The 21,409-nt window shown below is 38.6% G+C and overlaps 1 long non-coding RNA gene across 5 annotated transcripts in view; it reads right to left on the reverse strand.

Moving 5' to 3' along the window:
- Nucleotides 1-5,611: 5,611 nt before the first annotated feature.
- The window catches only part of LOC138752803 (uncharacterized), a 125,838-nt gene continuing 110,040 nt past the window's right edge, over nt 5,612-21,409 (reverse strand). For all 5 annotated transcript variants that reach the window (XR_011350952.1, XR_011350948.1, XR_011350950.1 and 2 more), the window contains 2 exons: nt 15,245-15,357; nt 5,612-5,658 (listed from right to left, as the gene is read on the reverse strand). This is a non-coding gene — a long non-coding RNA (uncharacterized lncRNA). The remainder of the gene's footprint in view (nt 5,659-15,244; nt 15,358-21,409) is intronic.

The raw sequence follows: 21,409 nt of genomic DNA on the forward strand, positions 1-21,409 counted from the left end.
AGTGGCAGATTATGATACTGTTAAACAAGCAGTATTAAAAGCTTATGAATTGGTTCCTGAAGCATATAGTTTAGTGAAAACATGGAACCAATCTTATATGGATTTTACTCTGGGAAAATCTGTATGTTTTGACCATTGGTGCACCTCAAAAGGAATAAATAATGAGCTTGACACAGTGAGAGAATTGATATTAATTGAGGAAATGAAAAGGTGTGTTCCAAATGAGATTAAATTATACCTGGATGAGACAGACATGGCAGCAAACAGCTAGGTTAGCAGATGAATTTGCCCTGATTCAAAATAACAAATTTCAGATTAGTAAGCCTGTTCAGGAGGTTAATGTGGAGCAGATTAATAAGCCTGTTCAGAAGGTTAATGTGGGGAAGATTAGTAAGTCTGAAATTGTCTGGGGAGAATATTAAGACAAAAGATGAATGCTGTTTCATCATGTATTCGTATATGTGAGTTCTTAGACAACAAATATCCCTCCTGAGGAACACCAACAGGTGAGAGAGTCCGATGGAGGGGTAGACTCTTGTGCCCCAGAGATGGAGGAGGCAAGACAGAAGAGCTCGGAAAGGCAGGAAATACATGAGAAAAAGAGAAACAGACCTGTATAAGGGTCGGGTCAGAAACCTATGAATGTCTCCGGGGAGATTTCAGGGAACTCGGCAGTCTAAGACCGTGGTTGAATAAGAGTTCAGGGAGCTCAGTTAAGAATTCAGAGAACTCAGGGTCCATTAGTGTGTATGTGTGTGCTCGGGGAGCTCAGGTTTTGGGAACCTGAGGTACAATATAACTATCTGGAGGTTGAAAATATAATTCGAAAAGTTTCTGAGACATTAAATAAAAGACTAGGGAAGGAAAGTTGGCCATTAGGGGGGAGGGTACTTGGGATGATGAATTCATTAAAGAACTCATTGGAAAGTGGCACCTATTAGCACAAGAAAGAAAAGAGATAGGCTTGCAGGTTGCCAAACTAATGCTGTAAAACTGGCAGAAGGGGGGACAGTAAACCTATGGATGTCCTCCAGAAAGAATGTGCACATAGAAAGGAGCAGGACAGGAAAAATCAGGAAAGGAAAAGAGGAAAGGGTAGGCAGGCAAAACCTCCTGCACAGGAGGATAAACAAAGACTATGTAGTCAAATGGAAGTCCTAAGGCTGATAGAGGAGGGAGAGACGAGCGACCCCGAGTACTCCTTTGGGACCCCCTAAGGACCACCACTAGCATATCATCTGCCTATATCTAGACCTCTAGCCAGCAATACCCAAAGTATTTTCGGATACTGTTAGTGCTTGAACCCAGACCCATGATAAATCATCCGCCCACTGTAACAAAGAAGTTAAGATTTAAAGACTGTGGAAAATTCTAGAAACTTTTGTTAAAACATGTTTGTCTGCATTTGCACAGTTTAAAAATTAAGCAGTTCTCAGTGAGGACAGCGAGAACTCAGCATAAAAACACAAGATACCAGCCAGACAAATTGGCAGGAAGCCCAGAAGAAGAGATAACGCAGAATTCTACAGAGCAGAGAAGAAAGACAGCCAGGAATACTCTTAAAGTGGCCACACAAGATACCAATTTGTTTGCAATTTAAAGTTGAGCACATACCCATGATAAAGATGTGATTTCTTAACTTAATGAGGCAGCAGATAAAGTATCTAAAGGGTTATCAAGATTGGGATCCCAATGATTTAGTTTAACATGAGTCCTCCTCAATGAGCCTTATACCTTCCATCCAGGAGATTAGACTCCACCAGAGGGACGCCTCTGATAGAGAAATTGAGTGATGGAAATGTTCCGGTTGTTATTATGTTGATGTACTTGAGTTTTGGGTAACCCCAACAGGCAGGGGGTTACTATTGTGGGAAAGTGGGACATTTCAAACAGGAATGTCCCAAATTAAAGAGGGAAAGAGATGCTATCCATCTGATGACTTTGGGGGAGCATTAAAGGTATCAGGGGGTTTCTTCCAGGTGGGACCCAACAAAGAGGATGCCATTTTTCTGGTGGACACAGAGGCCACTAGATCATCATTAAACATTATACTGGAGGGAGTTAGATTCACTAGTCCACAAATAAAGGTATCGGGTGTAGGGGGGAGAGTCATGAAGACCCCTCTGATCAAGGGGGTCGGTGTGAAGTATCAAGATAGGGAGGCAAGTGAAGACCTGATTCTGGTTCCTCAAGCTGGGGTGAATCTGATGGGACGAGATCTGCAAATTAGACTAGAAGTCGGTACGGCTCCAGTGGAAGGATGTATAATGGTGAAATTGAACCCGTTGAGGGAAGAGGATATCCAGGATATTGGAGATTGTGTCTGGGCCAGAGAGGGAAACAGGGGAGGACTGCAAATAGCCCCACTCAAAAGCAGGGGTTCCAGCCAGTATGGGTGAAACAGTATCCTATTTCGGTAGGAGAACAAAGAGGCCTTCAACCGGTTATTGAAAATTTACTGTGAGATGGAATGCTATAAAGTTGCATGTCCACTTATAACAACCTTGTCCTCCCTGTACAGAAAACGGATGGGACTTTCTGCTTGGTCCAGGATCTACGAGAATTAAATAAAATTGTTCAGAAATGACATCCAGTGGTCCCAAACTCCTATAACATATTGAATCAAATTCCCCCGGAACACAAGTGGTTTAGTGTTGTAGGTTTGAAAAAAAAGTCGAGTGGGCTTATTTATTGGATTAGCCATCCTACAATGTATTATCACTAGATTAATTTGCTCAGCTACTGGAGCGAAGCAGATGGTATTTAAAAAAAAAACCATGGCAGATGAACAATGACAAATTCAACTCATGTTACAACAATTTGAGGAAACAAAAGGTGAACAATAATGCAGTTTAATCAGAAAAACATGGTAAAGAGAAAAAAGGAGGAATTGTGAAAAATGGTTGAAAGTTATTAAACTCGCACCATTCTGTGAAAAGTGATGGAATGCAAAGTATGTAGATTAGAGCTTGAGAATAGACAGTACAAGCTAGTGGGCTCCTTCTTATCTCGAGCCCCAAGGATGCAAGGATCTGGATCTGGTTCAGGCTGGTACAGTGACCTAAGGTAGTCTATAGCTCGTACCGCGCTTGCTTAATAGAGACATGAATATTAACTTAGATGCCCCTAAGGAGGGAATGAACTAATTAACATAACATGTGATGTATGAAGAGGGAGGAACTGAGTGATACCTGGATTGGTGGAAGGGAGAAGGAGAATGTTGTAATGTATTGGGATTCTGATTGGAAGAAGGTAAATGGAAGGTGGGGTGATGTTGAGTGAGGGACTGTACAAAGGAGTGATGATTCTGAACCTACGGAGTGTCTCCAGACCAGGGACTCTCGACTTTGCAGACTCAAAATAAAGCTGAACCTGCTCTCCAAGACGTTGTCTCCAAAGTAGTGATTGTGAACACTTTATATTTCACATGATCTTATAGTAGGAATAATTTCAAAGTTTACCCATACAAGGAGTCTCATTTTCCTTAGGGAATGATTTCGCAGAGGATAAAGTTGGGTCAGTTTTGAGATTAACAAATTGGCCTAGTAAGGATGAGGTTAGAGAGGATTGTGAGATATTTCCTGCATGTGCTGTAACAAGATCTTTGTCTAAGAAAATGATGAGAGCAGAGGAAGATCCAGTTGATAGAGAGTTGCTCAGTGCTTCTGAAATAGTCATGAAAGAGCAGGTTAATTGTGAGAGTAAAGGATTTCTCTTTGTCAAGGAAAGAGTTAATTCAGCAGCAGGGAGCAGATACAAACTTTATTGATTTAAGGGACAAAGCAGTAAGAGAACAGAAGATTAAAGAAATGATTTGTGGATATGACTTGAAGGGTGAATTGTTAATGAAACGTTATTTAGCGGATAGGGGTAGTGGAGAACAATCTGTATCAGAGGTGTTAGGTGTTGAAAGTTTTGAGCAAGTTATGGATTATAAGATTATAGAATCAGAATTTTGTGAGGGTAACCTTAAAGAAACCATGGTTCCTGTGCACCTGTCTAACTCAGCAATTTTGGAAAACTTGGAGGAAAAGTGAGGCCATCTTAAGTCATTAGAACAGATGCAGTTAAAAGAATAAATTTTGAAATATACACATTTATTTCCTGATGTGCCAAAAAAGGACATCAGTGATTTATCATGTTGTGGATGTGGGAGAGGCAAGTCCCATAAAATAACACCCATACACAATAAACATTCAGAAGAGTTAAATCATGGATCAGGAAGTGGAATATATGTTGACCTTCAAACTCAGAATGGAGTTCAACTTGTGTTCTGGTACTGAAACCAGATGGAACTGTTAGGTTCTGTACAGATTACAGGAACATTAATTCAGTATAGATGACTGTATTGATAAAATTGGGAAAGCTACATTTCTTACTAAGTTGGATTTTTGAAGGGTTATTAGTGTGACACATGGTGAGAACATCTAAGGGAATTGGACAAATTGTTTGAAAGATTATCCAAAGCAAACTTAACTTAATTTAGCTAAAAGACAATTTTGAAATGCTACTGTAAAATACTTAGGTCATGTAGATGGTTATGGCAAAGTTGCACCTATTCAAGCAAAAGTGAATACAATTTCTGAGTTTCCTATTCCCAATGGCAAGAAAGCAGTGAGAAGGTTTTTAGGAATGGCAGGATATTATAGGAAATTATGCAGGAATTTTTTTTCCTGAGTTTTCCCTTCCTTTAACTAATCTTTTGAAGAAAGGGGAGAAATTTTTGAACTTACATACACATGGGCTTAGAATTAGAAGGGGGTTAAGTTAATAGTAATAAGTTAAAGTTTGATTCTGTTTTCATGTTTAAAGTTAATTAAAAGCGACTTTTACTTAAGTAACCATTTGTTTTGGTGGATGTCTGTTGCTGCTAGATTTTGGGGTTCTCTGGGGTCGTAATACAGTATTCATCAAAATCTCCCCATTGAAAATTTCAGTTATTCGCATTTAATGTTTCAATGTGAGGTGTCTGAAATTCTATGGATCACTGTGATCCATCAGCTGCCTTCAATAACCTGACCACAACCTTATCCCAGAAAGCCAAAACTTTTTATTTCTTTACTTTGTGAACTATTTCAATCAGTGGTTTTCAAACTTTTCTTTCTACCCACATACCACCTTAAGTAATCCCTAACTAATCACAGAGCACCTATTGAATAGGGAATACTTAAAGTGATATGTGAGTGGAAAGAAAATGTTTGAAAACATTAATTTAAATAGAAAACTGGTTGTAATAAAAAATTGAGGATATATAACATGAGGCTTGGAAAAAAAAAGTCTCCCATGAAGAATGCGGCCTATTCTTAAAACAGAATCTGGAACATTTCCCTTCAACTTCCTAGTAAAATTCTGAGGAACAATAATGACTCCAGTAAAAATAAAAATATACAGTAAAACCCCTGGTATCCAGCAGCTGGGGGATTTGTAGATGCCAGATGAGTGTATTTTACAGTTCCTTGAGACATACTCTTTACAATGCCCAACTAGTACACCTGCATTAAGTTTAAAAGACAAGACAAAAATACTATGCTCTACTTGCGCTGAAGAAATTTCACTTGCATGAATATATAAATCTTAAAGAATTTTACTTTATTTTCATTCTTTGAAAAAATGTGACTATCGCTGCATCTGCAGATTCTTCCCCCTTCACAGAGCCACCTAAAAGACAAAAAATAACATTGTAGATAATTAACCTGCCATTTACAGATAAAGCTTTACTAATAAACTTCATAATATCCGAATAAAGAAAAAGATTCTTGCTAAGCAGGGACACTTTAAAAGAGCCACCCCAACAGTGAGTGGCATAAACCAGCTCTTTATCCTGGGTGACGCATTTTATTCAAACACAACATTATTCAAACAGCTGCTACGAGTAAAGCACGAATAAGGCACTCCACCGTCTGACTATTAGCTCCCACCTTCACCGAAGGTGCAAATATTACTTCAGAGAACATTTCTTTTAAATTTTAAACTTTTATTTCTTCTTATTTACTTTAAATTTTATTTATTAATTTTATTATCCTCAAGATTTTCTTTTGCCGGTTGCTTTAATTCCGGATAACTATACCATTTCTGAGGAAGTCTCTTGAGAGAAATTGTGGTGTAAAAAACCTGTTGCTGGTACACAGTGGATTCAAATCTTGGCTGGATGAAATGGGTAAAAATAAGATAAGGAGGATTTAGTTCACCTGGATGCTAGATGAAATAATAATGATGGAAGGGCTGATGGGTATTAGCATCACTCTCTATTAATTAGTTTTCAACAGACCCAGAAACGCTACCAGACAAACATTTAATATCACTCCTCTATGGTATCGTACAATGTTACCTGCTGAATCAAACCCATCTAATTTGTATTTAAGTGTACATCTACTCTCCCTCCAGGTAAGCCACTAAATTGACCCCTGCTACATCAAAATGATGCTTTTAAATTTTCCCCCTTCTAACAGGTATAAAATGAACATCAAGTATTGGGATAAAGAAACAAAGATGTACAGCAGTACTTGTCATGCTGCTCTCATATATCCTGGCTGTTTGACAATAACAGTAGATTAAAATCACACACATTAGGCATACCATGACAAATGGAGATCGTCGTTCATGTTCCCTTTGCTCTGTGGTTTGTTTCCACAAACAACAGAATATAAATTATTCACTTGATCATACCTAAATAGGAAATAGGAATGAACAGTAACGACTCATAAACTTCCTCCTTATAACAACTTCACGAAAGATGGCAAATGAACATGACCACTCAAAATGAACATGACCACTCAGAGAGACAGTAGCCCCTCATTCTTATGATCTGCTTCATGAGGGATATAAATGCATCTTATTAATAACTTATTAAACAGATCAAAAGTGTTCGGTAGTGATCTGATGGATTTTCAACAGACAAGAAAACAACTCTTGCCGGTTCTCTACTTGCTAACTCCATGGTTACTCAATTTGCCATTTTTACCTGAGTCTAGATATCTCAGAATAGATAATGAACTGCAATTAAAAGCATCGTAGTTTGCAAGAACAAATTGCAATGTTTATCAACTATTTATTCATGTTTATTACTGGTGTTAACAGACTCAACAGGTTAAAAAAAAACAGACCTATTTTGAGAGATTAAAGGGTATTGCCATTGATCTCAAGTTACTCCCCTATCAGTACCCAGACTGATTGTAAGATGAAAAAAGAGCCCAATTCTCTGGGATCAATGTTCCACAGAGAATAACAAAAAATGGTATCTTCGTTCAATACCGACCAGCATGGAACAGGTAAGTCCTGAGCGTGAGTTTTCCATTTGTCCTGTGATAATTCACCTCATGTAAAGGTCAGTTCTAGAATTGTTAGGCATCGAAGTCAAAGAGTTGAACATCACAAAAACAGGTGGTTGAGCTCAGCTTGTTTATACAGTCTGTCAACCCGAATCAAATTTTCCCACATTAGGCCCATAGCCCTCAATTCTTTAAGAAAAAATAATTTGCAAGAGGAATTCAACAGATTGAACAGTATCAGTAGGAGATAAAGAACTTTTGTTTAATTTCAAAAATAAACTTTATTCACAATATTGCAGTCTTTTCACATATTTAATGTCAAATTCCTATATATATTTGGTTGGCTGCATTCCCTCAAGGTCAACTCACTGCGCTGGAAGACCGACAAGTTTTGGGCAGAACAAAGAGTGACTTTCACCAAACTGATTTTCTTCCAGCATTTCTGGATGTCTGGTTCACTAATCCCCTTCTGGTCCTTGTCCAACTCCTTTCATCTTCTCGTTATTATACTGGTTCAGATTTCAGATTCAAATTTATTGTCAGAATACCCTGTACATACATGATATCACATACAACCCTGAGATTCTATTTTTCCTGTGGATACAGCGGAATTACCACCAATTGACAGTGCAAAAATAAACTGTACACAGTGTAAAATGTAAACAAAGAACTGTAAACAGATAATGAATATAAATAAATTTACTGTGCAATACAGAGAGAACAAAAAGAAAATCAATAATGTGCACAAGTAAGAGTCCTTAAATGAGTCTCTTATTGAGTTTGTAGTTGAGGAGTCTGATGGTGGAGGGTAGCAGCTGTTCCTGAACTTGGTAGTGTGAGTCTTGTGGCACCTACACCTCTTTCCTGATGGCAGCAGTGAGAAAATACTATATGCTGGCTGATGTAGGTCTTTGATGATTGCTGTTTCCCTCTGACAGCAGTGTTCCCTGTAGATGTACTCAAGAGGGGGGAAGGTTTTGTCTGTGATGTCCTGGGCTATGTCCACTACCTTTTGGAGGGCTTTACACTCAAGGGTATTGGTGTTTTCATACTGAACTTTAATGCAGCTGGTCAGCACACTTTCAACCCTACCTCTGTAGAAATTTGCCAGTGTTACTGATGTCATACCAAACCTCCACAAACTCCTGAGGCAGTAGAGGTGTTGACGTGCTTTATTCATGATGCCATTGGTGATTTTGGTCCAGGAAAGATTCTCCGAGATAGTGACTCACAAGAACTTAAATTTGTTCACCCTCTCCACCTCTGATCCCCCAATGATCACTGGATTGTATACCTCTGACTTTGCTTTCTTGAAGTCAACCATCAGCTCCTTAGTATTGGTGACATTGAGTGCAAGGTTGCGGTTGGGTGCACTATTCAGTCGTGTTTTAAATCTCCATCCTATGTGCTGACTCATCCCCTTCCTTTATACAACCCATTACCGTGGTATCGTCAACAAATATGTAGAGTTGTTATTGTTGTACTGAGCCACACAGTCGTAGGTGTAAAGTGAGCAGAGCAGGGGGCTAAGAACACAGTCTGGTGGTGCTCTGGTATTGATGGAGATTGTGGACAAGTTCTTACCAATCTTCATTGATTGTGGTCTGGATAAGAGGAAATCCATGATCCATTTACACAGTGGTGTGTTAACTCCCAGGTCCTGGAGTTTGCTGATCAGTTTTGAAGGGATGATTGTGTTAAATGCCGAGCTGTAGTCGATAAAGAGCATTCTGATGTAAACATATGCATCTTTGCTGTCCAGGTGTTCCAAGACTTTGTGTAGAGCCAGTGAGATGGCATCTGCCATACACCTGTTACTACGATGGCGAACTGGAATGTATCCACTTCATTGCTCAGATAGGAGCTGACAAGCTTCATCACCAGTGTTCCAAAACATTTCATCATTGATATTGCTCGACCTGCTAAGTTCCTCCAGCAGATTGTTTTTGGCTTCAGATTTCTACATCTGCTATCTTCAGTGCAAGTTTTTCAAAGGGATTGCTGGGCTAATTTCAACATGTAGCAAAGGTAGCTTGAACAAAGAGGAAGCAACTGCGACGGAGAATTATCAAGGCCAGAAAGAACAGCTTTTGTAAACTTTTCAGATTTGCTTTGCATCAAACCGGCCTTAAATTTTGCAGCATTTAGCAGTACATAAAGATATTCAATACAGAAGCAACTCCTCACCTGTATGTACCAACCCCACCTTCTAACACTCAGCCTGCAGCTGTCATAAACACAGAGTTAAAGTGTTCATTTAAATACGTTTTAGAAGTGATTAGAATACCTGTCTCCATCGCCCTCTCAGGAAATTCATTCCAGATGTTAGGTGAAAAAAAACATCTTTTCTCATTGCCCCTCTAAATCTCATACTCTGTTCCAGCAGAAACTTTTTGACTATCTATAATATTCTCATAACACCTCCATCAGCCCCCTCCCTCCCCCTCACCATTCACTCCTCAGTTTACACAGAAATCCCAGCTGATCCATCAGTCCTCACAACTGAACTGACAATATTAAATGCACTAGCTTCATTAGGCACACTGATCACACTCTTTGAAAAATGTATTCAAATTGGTCTCCATATTTGCTCCTAATCGGTCCATGTTCATGTGCAGATATATCCTTTTCCTCAGAACTTTCTCCAATACATTCCATGCTACCACTGTTAGTTTCATTGTCCTGCAATTACCTGAAATGCACCTTCCAAATTTGCAGCCCTCTATCCATCTGACACCTCTTCTCTGGCCAGAGAATATTTGAAACTTTCTCTCTGAACCCCAACAATCTACTTTTTTGCTTCCCATAAAAGCCTAGGATGGATTGAGACCCATCAAACATTTCAGCACAGAAAACAGGTGCCTCAGCCCTTCTATTATCCTGACTAGTTGATCTATTATCCTGACTAGTCGCACTGACCTGCACCTTTCATACACCTCCTATCCATGTACCTCAAAATTTTTACTAAAGATTAAAACTGAGCCCACATTCACCACTTCAGCTGGCAGCTCATTCCACACTCCCTCAATACTCAGTGTGAAGAAGTTATCACTAATGTTTCCCCTAAACTTTTCCCCTTTAATCCTTAACCCATGTCCTATGGTTTGTATCTCATCTCACCTCAGTGGAAAAAGCCTACTTTCATTTACTCTATCTATATCCCTCTATCAAATCTCCCCTCATTCTTCTACATTCCAGAGAATAAAATCCTAACCTCATTGGATTTTTCCCGTAACTCAGTCCTTGAAATCCGGGTAACATCCTAGTAAATCTTTTCTGCAATCTTTCAATCTTATTGATATATTTCCTGTGATTTGGTGACAGAAACTGCACACAATACTCCAATTTTGGCCTCATAAATGTCTTGTACAACTTTACCATAACATTCCAACCAAATCAATACCTAGATTTATGAAGGCCAATATGCCCCCAAAAAAACACTCTTTACCTGTAATACCACTTTCAGGGGTATTCTCAGTTCTACTGCACTCCTCAGTGCCCTACCATTTACCGTGTCAGTCCTACCTTATTTTGTCCTTCCAAATTTTCATTGGGTCCCTGGGTTTTATCTAACTTCAAGCAGATCATGACATCTAATGCCCTCTTGCTTTTATTTTAATGGTGATTTGTCCATGAATCTGCTTCCTGAATTCTTCCACTGCAATGTTTTTCTTCATAATGAATACAGATTAGAAGCATTCATTTAATATGCATGGTTATACAAGGATTTGAGTATGTGTTTATTCTGATGTGTAAAACCTTTGTGAAATAGGAATTCAAATCCAACTTGAAATAACTGAACATAATGTAGTGAGTAATTCATGATTGCATTATAGAATGAGATTATATATGATATCACGATGCCAGTTGAATGAAATTTCATGTTCCAACCTTCTCTAACCTCTCCAGGACATGTACCCCATGGGTATTCCCTTGCCAATATTTATCTCTCGATTAATACTGGCAAAAACAGATCAACTTTAACTGCAGGTGAAGTCTCAAAGACTGAAAAGTGCTTGTGAACTATAATTTAAGAAGGGCAGCAAGGTCAACCCAGGGAGCCACAGAGCAGAGACCATAATGTGAGAAGTGGGCTCATATTGGGCTCTCCACTCTCATCAGGGCCTTTGATTAGAAATTCAGCAGGTACGTAGTCTGGACATAACTTTTCACTGACCTTACTTTATCTCTGTCTTGCAAATGAATCATGTGAATTAATGGTAATAAATCCAAACCTGTTCTAATCTTCTTATTTAATTAAAATAAATAATCTTCATGCTCAATAGCAATTACTCCCTCTACTCTAAAGCTGATACCTTTACCAGCTGCATCTTCTGACACCTTCTGTTACGTGCTGCACCTGTCAGTTTATAATCGTGTCCTTGCTGATCAAAACTTGAACAATTCATGCATACCAAGGCAGGAAGGAGACATCATGTGTGCAAAAGGACACATAAATTTGCACTCACTTTCAGTGAAGTTTCTGAGATAACACTTTGAGGAGATGGTCTGGAAAACCAAGGAATCCGTCTGAGCAATTGGATTCCTGACACCAGCTTGTGTTGTAAAGCAGTTCTTAAGGGGGGGGGGCAATGGGGGCCTTTCAATTAAATTCATTCTGCATGATTAAAAAAATATATATGACTGAGGCCCTTTCCACCATGGTCACTGTATGCATGCTTCAATATTAATTCGGACTATTCCACCAACTCTTTAATCTACAGCAGGTCTTTAAGGATTTCAGCAGGTAACATTTCTTGGAATCCGAACGGGCAAGCTACTGAATGTAAACAGTAAACATCTTGGGGGCTCACTCATTCTGTGTGAATGAGTTTGGATCAGGTCATGTCAGATGCTTGCAAAGATTGGCCTACTAACGTACCTTGAGGTGAGACCAATACTCTTTCTCTCATTGGTGTAATATATTTGCTCGGTTATTTTTACTATTTCCTTGAACCATGATTTTTCTGGCACTATGGATACTTTTAATATTATGACCTAGCCCCTTTTGTACTTAAACTATAATTTTAATTTAATGTATTTCATTGCAGCTGTATTTTTTTAAATAAGTACTTGTTTAGCTGCAAGTAAGATTTCAGTGCAGAAGTGCATTGTACAATGTAGACGACAGTAGACTTATTTTCATTACACAAACACATCTATTGTCCATCATCATCTGCTCTTTAACTAGAAAGGCAGCTCTATTTTAACAGTGATTATGCCACTGAGCATTATTGTTTCTCGTTTTTGTTGTCCTTTGCCACTTCAATCAGTAATTAATTAGCACATTTAGTGAATTCCCTGTCACATTGGGAAGGTTTTAATATTAAACAACTTCATCAAGCAACTCGTAATTAGCGCTGCACATTTTGTACAATCCTGAGCAACTGCTGCTCAACCATAAGAGAATATTTTCAGTGCTAAACTATTCCTTTACTGACTCAGAGAATTTCTATGCACAGACGATTGATTCTTAAAACATGAATCATAGATCCACTTCTGTAAATGGATGTCTGGGCAGTTGTTCTTGCCAGGAGTATCAGCTTTAGATGGTTCGTGGCGGTTAGGATGTCAAAAGACAGAAATTCTGGAGTAGCAACATTACTGACATTTTGGGCCTGAGCCCCTCCTCGAGGTGTGAATGAAAAAATGTCAGCCATCTGAATAAAAGGCTAAGGAAAGAAAGGGGGAGGAATGGTGACAAATGGACAAAAGATGTTAATTGGATATGATAATAGGGAAGGTGGAAATTGATTTTGGCCTTATGAAAGGAGACAGGTAAAAGGGAAGAGAGAGAGAGAGAACTAGAGGAAAGGAGACAGGTAAAAGGGAAGAGAGAGAGAGAACTAGAGGAAAGGAGACAGGTAAAAGGGAAGAGAGAGAGAGAGAACTAGAGGAAAGGAGACAGGAAGAAGGGAAGAGAGAGAGAGAGAACTAGAGGAAAGGAGACAGGAAGAAGGGGAGAGAGAGAGAGAGAACTAAAGGAAAGGAGACAGGAAGAAGGGAAGAGAGAGAGAGAGAACTAGAGGAAAGGAGACAGGAAGAAGGGAAGAGAGAGAGAGAACTAGAGGAAAGGAGACACAAAGAAGGGAAGAGAGAGAGAGAGAGAGAACTAGAGGAAAGGAGACAAGAAGAAGGGAAGAGAGAGATCTAGAGGAAAGGAGACAGGAAGAAGGGAAGAGAGAGAGAGAGAACTAGAGGAAAGGAGACAGGAAGAAGGGAAGAGAGAGAGAGAACTAGAGGAAAGGAGACAGGAAGAAAGGAAGAGAGAGAGAGAACTAGAGAAAAGGAGACAGGAAGAAGGGAAGAGAGAGAGAGAACTAGAGGAAAGGAGACAGGAAGAAGGGAAGAGAGAGAGAGAACTAGAGGAAAGGAGACAGGTAAAAGGGAAGAGAGAGAGAGAGAGAACTAGAGGAAAGGAGACAGGAAGAAGGGAAGAGAGAGAGAGAGAACTAGAGCAAAGGAGACAGGAAAAAGGGAAGAGAGAGAGAGAGAACTAGAGGAAAGGAGACAGGAAGAAGGGAAGAGAGAGAGAGAACTAGAGGAAAGGAGACAGGAAGAAGGGAAGAGAGAGAGAGAACTAGAGGAAAGGAGATAGGAAGAAGGGAGGTGTTTCTAATGAAAATGGGAGAAGTTGATGGTAATGTCTTCAAGTTGGAGGGTGCACAGATAGAGGATGAAGGGTTATTCCTCCAGTTGTCTCAGTCTGGCAGTGCAGGAGCCTATGGGCAAACATCAGCAAGCAATTGGGGTGGGAAATTGAAATGGGTAGTCACTGTGAGATCCATGTGCAGTCAACTGGGATTCACTGGTAGTGTGTTGTGTTGATGGCTGGCTCCACCCCCATCTGCTCACATATAACCCTCACATAGAAATCCAGAAGCATTCTGAAGGCTACTGTGAGACCCTTCCCTCAGTTATAAGCTACTAAAAGCATATGTTCTCCCTCCAGTCATGAGAGCTTTTATTTACACTACAACTTATTCCCTAAACGATGGAAGCGCTACTCAGGCCAGGCACACTGCTGATAGACCCTCTGTCCCCCGACGCAGCTGAGGAGTTCACGTATTGGCTAGACTACTTCCAGGTCTACCTGAATGTGACCAGAGATGTCTTCCACACCGATGAACTCAGGAGGTCTGCACTCGTCTTGAAGGTAGAAACAAAAGGGTATGCTGTCATCAGGAACTGCACTACATTTGATGCTGCCATCGAAGCTTTGAAGGCTTGGTACCTGAAGTTGCAAAATGAGGTCCTAGCGAGGAACTTACTCGCTCTACGTTGCCAATGGCCACTTGAGTCCATCGATGACTAGCAGCTGGATCTGTGGATGCTTGCCAAGAAGGGCAGGTATGAAGCAGCTGCGGGCCACGTTCGTGAAAAAGAACAGATCTGGGGCACTCTAGTCGCAGGGGTCAGCTTGAGGAACATGAGGCAGTGACTGCTCGAGTCGGGCCACATTGAACTGGCCAAATCATTGGAACAGGCCAAGCTCGAGAATGATGACATCAAATCTAGTGAGCTCGCTCACCCAGGTAACCCCTTCCAAGGACTGGCTGATCCTGCTACCCCAGCCTTAACGAATGCCAATTCTGGTGCTAGTGAGTGCTCCCGCTCTAGGGAATAATTTTTCAGCAGTAAGAGCCAACATCCCCGATTGCTTTGCCCAGCTAAAGACTCAGTGTTTTCCAGCAGTTGCAAGAAAGGATATTGAGTGAGGGTTTGCCACACGAGAGCAAGCCCGGAGAAGTCCACGGCCTGCACCTCTCCCAGATCCTATTCCAGCCCCAAGCTTTCTGCCCCAAATTCACCTAAACCCACTTTCTGTGCTACCTGCTGACGGAGGGTGGCAGTGAGGAACCAGCAAGGAAAGATGGCGGCCATCTTGCTGCACCTCAAATTCAAACTCGGCGCCATCATTGTTGGAGGAAGGAGGGCGGCAATCTTGCTGCAGCATGAGATCAATGCTATCTTACCCTCAGGCAACCCAGGACAGTGGGGGCCACTTGAGTGACGAGTATGGAGTCTTTGGAGTCCTAGCCTCGATGGTTCTAGATCAGGACAGGCCTCACCACCTCAGCATCTGTGACTGTGAAGGTAAACAAACATTCCAGTAAATGACTAATCGACACAGGCTCGACTGAAAGCTTTATAGACTCTTGGACTGTACAAGAATACAACCTAATGATGTATCCTTCCAATTACCATAAATTCCTTGGATCTCAGTCGCACTCTAAGCATATTCAACAACATTTGACGTTTGAAAGGGGGGGAATTTTGTTTGATACGCCTGTATATACTTGATGAATTGTGTGCTCCAGTGCTGTTGCATATGGACTTCACACCTTAAAAGTGTGACCTTGGAGTATTCTGGTCCCAACCCCCTGTAACAGTTTGGAACTCAGGGCCTCTAAAATTAGAACCCACGTGCAGCCTCTCCATACTGAATATCAACCCCACCCCCCTACCTCTCTTCTCAAATCTGACCTTGGACTACATACCTGTTGCTACCAAGAGCAGGAGGTACAGCACAGCAGATCGAGATTTCATACAGTCTAAGACACAACATCTGCTCGATGAAGGTATCATCGAACCTAGCACCAGCCTGTGGAAAGCGTAAGTGGGAGTAGTAAAAGTCAAGGCTAGTAATTGACTACAGCCAAACCACAGCACTTCACAGCACACTCCTGGATGCATACCCCCTCCATCGAATTTCTGACATGGTGAATGATTTTGGCCAGTATCCGGTCTATTCGACCATTGACCTGAAAGCTGTTTATCACCAGCTGCCAATCTTTTCCGAGGAATATCTATATATGGCATTTGAGGCTAACGGATTTCTATCTTCCAGAGGCAGATGGACAGAATGGTGGATGAGTATGGGTTGAAGGCTACCTTCCCCTACCTCGATAATGACTCTATTTGAGGCCATACCTTGGAAGACCATGACGCCTATCTCCAGAGCTTTCTCCACACGACAAAAGCTCTGAACATTACTTATAACTCTGACAAGTGCTTGTTCAGGACTAAATGTCTGGCTATCCAGGGCTATGTGGTAGAGAATTGCATAATTGGCCGCAACCCCAATAGGATGTTCCCCCTGTTAGAGCTCCCCATTTCCAGGACCATGAAGCGTTTGAGGAGAAGCCTGGAGTTTTTGTCATATTATGCCCAGTGGATCCCTCAAAACGCTGATAAGGTTTGCCTTCTACTTTTAACTCTCAAGCAAGAGGCATGGGAATTTCATTTAAGAAAACATAGGTTAAAATTCATAATGCGATTATTGATCTTATGGGAAGATATGCTTTAGTACATGGTCAAATTTATTCTGAGAATTGGACTGATGATTATTTATGCACGAAATATAGATGATGAAGGATTTATCTGAGATACCTTTATGCATTTAGCTGAGCCATATGAAAAAAAATATTATTAGGAGGGGATTTTAATTGATGTCTCGATCTGTTTTTGGATAAAATGATTAAATCAGTTACTCGAGCTAAAGCAGCAAATGCAAATTTAAATGTAATAAGGTACTTGAATTTAAGAGATATTTGGAGGAGATAAAATCCTAAAGAAAGTGAGTATTCTTTTTATTTGCATAGACATGATTCTTATTCTTGGATAGGTTTATTTTTATTTTCATCGCAATTGCAAGGAAACGTTATGGAAGTGGATTATATGATTAATTTTATCTGAACATTCGCCACTTTTAATGACTTATTTGTTTTTGGAAGAGAAACAAACATTTTATGGATGGCGATTAAATTCTACCTTGCTAAAAAGGGCAGATTTCTGTGAATTCACAAGGAGTTTTTAGAATTAAATTCTAATTTAGTTGTTAAAAAATTTATTGTGTGGGATGAATTAAAGGTATGTTTGAGAGGACATATAATAAGTTTTATATTGAAAATTAAAAAAAAAAGACAAGTGAAGAGGTTGACCAGTTAGAAAAGAAAATACAGGATTTGGAAAAGGAACTACAGAATATGGTTACAGGTGATGAGAAAAGGAACTAATGAGGAAAGGTTAACTTTAATATGATTCATATACAAATAAATTTTTAAAAAAATATTGATAGAACTAAGCAAAGATACAAAGTAGGAGACAGAGCCCCTGAAGTTTTAGCTTGGCAGTTAAAAACAGAGCAATCATCTAGAATGCTGTTGTGAAAAAAGCAAAGTCAATTACTTATAATTCTAGAGAAATTAATGATTTATTTAGTTTTTTTTATTCTGATTTGTATAAATCAGAGTTTATTTGAGATGAAGTTAAAATTGATAAATATTTATCTCAGATAAATGTGTATAGCTTGACATATCAAGATCATAGAAATGTACATGCTCCTATTACAATAAGAGAAATTAATGAAGTGCTTAGATCATTACTGAAAGGTAAATCTCTGGGAGAAGATGGTTTTCCATCCAAGTTTTATAAGAAATTTGAGGATTTTTTAAAACACCTCCATTGACGGAGGTGTTAAGGCAAACAACAGAATCCCATTCTTTATCAGAATCTTTTTTTTAACAGTGATAATTATAGTTATACCAAAGAAAGATAAAGACTTCTTGAATCCTGCATCTTATCGTCCAATATATTTGTTAAATGTGGATTATAAGATTGTCACAAAAATTTTAGCAAATAGATTAACTAAATATTTACCCAATTTAATTCATATGGATAAAACAGGAGTTATTAAAAAACATTATTCTGCTGATAATATTGCAAGACTAATTAGTTTAATTCATTTAATTCAAAAAAGAGGTGATTGTAGAGTAGCCCTAACTTTGGATTGAAAAAAAACAAAACCTTTGCTAGATTAGAATGGATTTTTTTTGGTTAAAGTGTTGGAGAAGTTTTGTATTGGTTCTAAATTTATAAATTTGTTTAAAGCTTTATATAAAAATCCTTTAGCAAAAGTGATTACTAATGGACAAATATCTGCTTCTTTTCCATGAACTAGATCATATCAACAAGATTGTCCTTTGTCATTGGCTTTGTTATATTTTAGCAATTGAACCTTTAGCTGAATTTATTGGACAAGATCCTAAGATTAAAGGAATTAAGGTGAATCAGGAACAATATAAAATTAATTTGTTTTCTGATGATGCTTTGGTTTATTTAACTGATCCTATAAATTCTTTGTCCCAATTACAGGTTAGGCTGGAAAAATATGGGGAAGTTTCTGGATATAAATTTAATTGGGAAAAAATGTGAGATTATGCCTTTAGCTGTGGATGACTGCACAGATTGTAAAATGGTAACTAAATTCAGATGGCCAGGTGTTCGAATTGATAACAAAGTAAAAAAAAATATATATTAAATTATTTAATTTGCTCAATAGAATTGTTGGAGATTTAAAGAAGTGTAATACTCTACCTATTACTTTAGTTGGTAGAGTAAACTGTGTTAAAATGCAGTCCTAGAACTCTATATCTTTTTCAATCAATCCCTAACCTAATTCCTTCAAAATTTTTTAAGGATTTAAATATGGCAGTTAGGAAATTTTTATGGAAACATAAAATGCCAAGGGTTTATTTAGAAAATTTGGCCTGGAAGTGTGAATTGGGGGTTTACGAATTCCTTATTATAAGAACTATTATATTTTGAAAATTTGATTGCGATGTGAAATAATGAAATTTGTATGAAGGGTTTAATATCTAGGAAAATGCCACTATATCAAAATAAGCTTATTCCATTTTCAATGGATAACCAATTTTTGAGGATTTAGAAAAGGATGGGTATTAAGAAAATTGAGGGCTGCATTGAGAATGGGAAAGTTATAACATTTGAATGAATGAGGGTAAAATTTAATATACCTAACAATACTTGACTTTGCTATTTTCAAGTTAAAGCTTTTTGGGGCGTGGCAAGATGGCATAGAGTCTAGACATGTAATCTCTCTGGCCAGACTTTTAAGTACCTGTTTTTTAACTCTTTGTTTTCAAGTTTAATTTTTTAAAATTTTAGTTTAAAGTATTAAGGAATTATTATGGCTACTAATGGTAAAATGATTAAACCTCAAGTGTGGGAGAAGTTACATTTCAAAGTGCTGAAGATTTGGGGTCTAGACGACTTGATACAGCCAGGTTCAATCTCTTCATTGTCTAAACCCCAAAGACTGCCTGTGGGAGCAGGAAAAAAAATGTCTACTGCTCACCAAGTGAAGGATGGCACTGGAATTACCCGTTCTCTGGAGGAAGGTGCGTGTTCCCAAGAAGTGGATCCCGATTTGGAAAGACTTTCAATTTCAATGGAGGGAGCACACAGGAAGACGACTCCATTGTTGAAAATGCATCAGGTAGAATTTCAATCTGAAGAAATCGCTTTTCTTCATGATTTGATGAAAAAACAACAAGATGTGGGTGGAGACCAGCGGTGACCCCCTGACGAAGTCAGGGTGCCATCGCTGGGAGTCCAGACCCACAGTAAAAATTTTTAAAATGCCTTCTGTTGAGTTGCACCAGGAGCTGCAGTTATCTTGTTCTGCCATTATGTCAGAGAGAGCAGAGTTGAGCTTTTCTGATTCACAGTGTATGCAATTAAATGCTATTGATCAAGCTGTTATAAAACCTTTGTTGACATTTTAAATGAATGAAATGGTTCAAATGAATGCTGGTATAAGTTCAGAATTAAATATGGTTAAGACACGTGTGGATAAATCTTATGGAGAATTTTAAAAAATTCAAACTGCTTTTTGGACTGCAAACAACAAGTGACTTCGAACACAGAAAAAGTGTTGAAGGTGGCAAAATCAGTCATAGAACTAGGAGAAGGTGAGAAGGAGCAAGAAAGAAAAATAGACTACTTGGAGAATCAAACCAGAAGGAATAATTTGAAAATTGTTGGTTTGCCAGAAGGTATAGAAGGACAAGATCCTCTTCATTTCTTTAAAGACTGGATCCCGCAAATATTAGGGCAAGAATTTTTCTTTGGGCAATTGGTACTAGAAAGAGCCCATAGAGCTTCAAGAAGAACACCCTCAGCTGGTCAACCACCGAGACCGGTAATAATTATGTTTGAGTTATTTGGACAGAGAAGTAATATTTTAACTTTCAGTGCAAAATGCGAGACAACGACAAACCCCATTATTGATTCAGAATAACATCGATGTCGATTTAAACCAGTTAAAGAAGTTTTGTGGCGTAAAGGTTATAAGTCTACTTTTTGCTGCCCTGCAGTGTTGAAGGTGTTTTATGGAGACTATCAATCTTGGTTTTTTGAAAATGATCGTGAAGCAATGATTTTTGCTGATTCATTGCCAGATATAAGAGGACAAAGACGTAGTCCACCATTATCTCCTAAAGAATAATCTGGTTGTTCTGGAAACGGAAGAAATGGCAGAAATAGGAAAAAAGGGGAATGGAAAGAGTCTACCTCCTTCTGAAATGGGATCTTCGAGATTGGAATCTTTTGAATGAAAAGAAGAAATTTCTTATTCTCTTTTTTGTTATTATGATATTTTAATGTTATTGATTGTTTGGCTGGGGAGGGAGAGATTTGCACTAAGTTCTTTACTAGACATCAGCCACTGGTGGGTGACCCACACCAAATTTTTGTTTAGGGGATACCTTTTGGTAGTTTTTTGGGGGGGGGGGTTCTTTTTTTTTCTTTATTATTTTTTTATTTTCATTTTAGTTAGTTTCTAATTTTTGAATTTTTTTTCTATTGGAGGGCCTATATACGTTGATTTGAGTTTTTATATAAAGATATTGTTGGTATTTAGTAATAATAGTAGATATGTCAAAGTTGAGGTTTGCTACTTTTAATGTTCAAGGATTAAACAGTCTGATTACGCGTAAGCGAGTCTTGGCGTATATTAAGAAAATGAAAATTGATATTGCTTTTTTACAAGAAACACATTTGAATGTGAAGGAAAGCATGAAATTAAAAAAGGGACTGGGTTGGGCATGTATATTCTTCATTTAATTCTAGAGTTAAAGGTGTAGCAATTTTGATATATAAAAATTTATGTTTTGAATTACAATCAATGGAGGAAAAGGCAGGATGAATTCTTAAATTGAATTGTAAGATTTTTTTAGTGAATTTCGCACTTTACTTAATATTTATGCCCCAAATGCAAATGATGAAATATTTATTTCAGATACATTTTTATGTTTGGAAGAACCATTTACTGATTC

Source organism: Narcine bancroftii, chromosome 2 (genome assembly GCF_036971445.1).
Source record: "Narcine bancroftii isolate sNarBan1 chromosome 2, sNarBan1.hap1, whole genome shotgun sequence".
Classification (NCBI taxonomy): domain Eukaryota; kingdom Metazoa; phylum Chordata; class Chondrichthyes; order Torpediniformes; family Narcinidae; genus Narcine; species Narcine bancroftii.